The following is a 3,136-nucleotide window of genomic DNA, read 5'->3' as shown; positions in this document are numbered from 1 at the left end:
TTCGGTGAGAGCAAACACAACTTGTTCAGAAGCGCTTCAGCGGATAAGCACTTTTTCTCACGCGCATCGGCTCAAGCTTTCTCGGTTTCTCTTGTGCGACACACTCTCAAACTCATGCTCTCTCCCTCTCAATTCTTACGCAACAACAACAATTATGATGTAGATTCTGTTGGTCTCAAATTGGTTGGATTTGGATTTCAGAACTGATTTGAATTGTTAACGATTCAGGATTCGATTCACGTTAGGGTTCAGAGTCTGTTTGCGCTCGAAATTTCAACTCAGAGCAGGTTAGTTTTGTTTCGTGATTCTTTGCATTTTTACGTTTTTTACTCCATTACGTGTTATGCTACAACTGATTGTGATTCGATTTCAATATAAATTTCAGTTTGAGTTAAAGTTAGAGCAGGCATACGATATCATAAAGCTGAGAATGGAGGAATGCTTAGCGGTTGAAGCGACGAGGAGAAGAAAATGCAGCTTTCAATCTTGCTCACAAGGTATTCGATAAAATGCTATTAGCATAGAATTATCGTCGTTATTACCGTTTCGTCAAATGCAAAGTCTTGGACGCCCTCCAAATGGGAAAAACGACTTCCTTCCATTGGTTGCTTTTAGAAGACCCTCAAAATCTTTATGGATTGAACACATTAGCATCATCACCCCATAGCTTTGTGTCACGGTGAACTAAAAGTGCCGGCAAGAAAAATTGCACTCCAGCAGGCAATGTTAGGTCTCCAACTTTTACATATTTTTGAACTTCTCGAGGAAGTGCAACTATTGGCGGGTATAACAAGTAAGTGATAACAAGTGAATGCCTTTCTATTGTTTGGTTAGCTGACTTGTTTACCTGATTCAGTTTTTTTATTGTTTTTCAGCCAAGTTGTTGTTTCTGCTGGAGTATTTCGTGTTTCTACCGGCTTTAGTTTTTGGGTTTGTTTTGGCGGGGTGCAGAGCACACTTGTTCATTTATGTACAGAGTGATCTGCCATTTTGGTGTACAGAAAAACAAAACTACTTGCTGATGCAATTTTTTGTAGCAAAGAAATGAAATGAGAATTAGAATTGAAAATTGAGGAAAAATTAGGAGATGGGGAGTTAAGTGACATTGAGAAACTAGCCAAGCAATTCTCTAACAAGTGGCGGCAACTTGACATCTTCAAGCGTTGATTACAAATACCGACTCTTCCTCCATGGTAATTCTCTTCCAAGCATTTGTCTTCTCAAGGAGTGTTAGCAGCATCATCTAACCCTCCTTTTTCAATATACTGTTAGTGCTCTTTGTTAGTGCTCTTTTGATTCCATTTTATACTGTTTATAGCTTCAGTTACTTGTTACTTGGTGACTGGTGTTGCTTTCATTGGCTGTGAAATTGTGTTTTCTATGAATTTAAGTCCAGTTTCCAATTTTCCATTACAGCTGTTTGACGATAATAATATAGAAACAAAAAAAACCAATAAAATTTGCAGGATGTTGAAGCAGGATTGACAACTAACTTTGCAGAAATTGTTTTAGAGAGTACAGTCCCATGGATTGTGATTGGAAAGATAAATTGCATTTACGTTTAAATTATTACCTTACTTATTACAGAAGAAAATCTTCCTGTATAAATTCTCTGTTAAACTCTCATGTTGCTAAAAGTAACATTAGGTTTCATGAATTCATCAATTTTTTTGGTTCTCATCCTTTAATAAAGCTTCTGTTCAATGCAATATTATAATCTGATGCATTCTTCCAAGATTGTAGGTATTAGAGTCTCATCAAGCAAACAAAGTTGACGCGTCTGAAACTGCCAAGGCTGTGATATCTTGCTTCAATAAGTTGGGGGGTCTCTTTCGATATGGATCAGGTGCGTTAGATCACATTGCACGGTTCATTTTGGTACAACATAGTTTCCCATTCTTTCTATATTAAAAGAACCACAGATTCTTACTGGAGTTTCCCCTTCTTTCCATGAATTTTGTTAGATACAATTAATCAGGGACCCTAAGCATCAAGTTGAAATGGTGGGAGTTCCAGAGTAGTATTTATCGGGTCATGCCTTTCATATGTATCATTTGACATCACCTATGGTGGGAGTTCCAGATGCTGTACTATTTCTTGCTAAAAAGGTGCTTAAAATTTAAGACAACTTCCTCTATTTCCACCGTCGGTATATAACAATTAATCTCTTACTATAATTATATTTGTTGTATGCAGATTGAAGCAAAGGATTCCAAGAGAATCTACAATATGATTGATGTTTTGCGAGAGGGTAATATGCGATAAAAAGTTCTATGGAGTATGATGCAAGATGTGGAAATTTGGGATTCTAATAAAGCAATTTTCATCTTGTGTCCAATTTTCGTATCAATTTATTTGAGGAAAGCTTAGTTTGTACTATTGTGGCTTATCTATAACATGATTTGAGTAAGAACAATATAATATAAAGACGTACGGTTACTAATTTCTTTTATTTTAACTAGAAGCCTGATTATATATAATAATGACAAATTCTACAGCCTAGCTTAAAAAATTAAGGGATAGTTCAGTTTTGTTCTAAAAGGATTGAAATTCATTTTTCATAGAAAACTAGGGATGGATTGAAATTTAATACTAAATGTAATGATAGATTATACTTTTCATTTTTAATAATGTGACTATGTAGTAACTTTGTTGCAAATTTTATAGTATTTTGTTCTATGAATTTGAATTTGTCTTATTAAAATTCAAAACATTTTAAATTATAATTTTATTTTATAAATAATTTATAATCTTTCGATCAATTATTAAAATAAAAAATTATTCAATTTGAGTTAGAAACTACCTGCGGATTTACCTGCGGAATTTTCCTGCGGATTTACCTGCGGATATTTCCTGCGGATTTACCTGCGGATTTACCTGCAGATTTTCCTGTGGAATTTCCTGCCGAAAATATTACCCACGAAGGTTTTAGCTGGGGACAAATAACCGCAGGAAAATCCGCAGGAAATGTGTTTCCTGCGGAAATTTAGCTAAAATCCGCAGGTAATTCCGCAAGAAAATTGAGTATTTCTAGTAGTGATACTAACCAAAAAGAATATTAAGCCTAATTTTTAATATGCCGAATTGTGCTTTCTAAATAATGTAATTATAATTTAATTTAAGTTAAAAATTTAGT

At 34.6% G+C, this 3,136-nt stretch overlaps 1 long non-coding RNA gene across 1 annotated transcript; it reads left to right on the top strand.

Moving 5' to 3' along the window:
- The first annotated feature begins 643 nt into the window (after window positions 1-643).
- Window positions 644-2,458, top strand: LOC131606977 (uncharacterized). Its single transcript, XR_009285145.1, has 5 exons — window positions 644-793; window positions 876-1,193; window positions 1,744-1,846; window positions 1,965-2,108; window positions 2,197-2,458. It is a non-coding gene; the product is annotated as an uncharacterized LOC131606977 (long non-coding RNA).
- Window positions 2,459-3,136: the final 678 nt, after the last annotated feature.

The sequence above is a fragment of the Vicia villosa genome, linkage group LG5 (genome assembly GCF_029867415.1).
Source record: "Vicia villosa cultivar HV-30 ecotype Madison, WI linkage group LG5, Vvil1.0, whole genome shotgun sequence".
NCBI lineage: Eukaryota > Viridiplantae > Streptophyta > Magnoliopsida > Fabales > Fabaceae > Vicia > Vicia villosa.
This window is presented reverse-complemented; position numbering and strand designations above follow the sequence as displayed.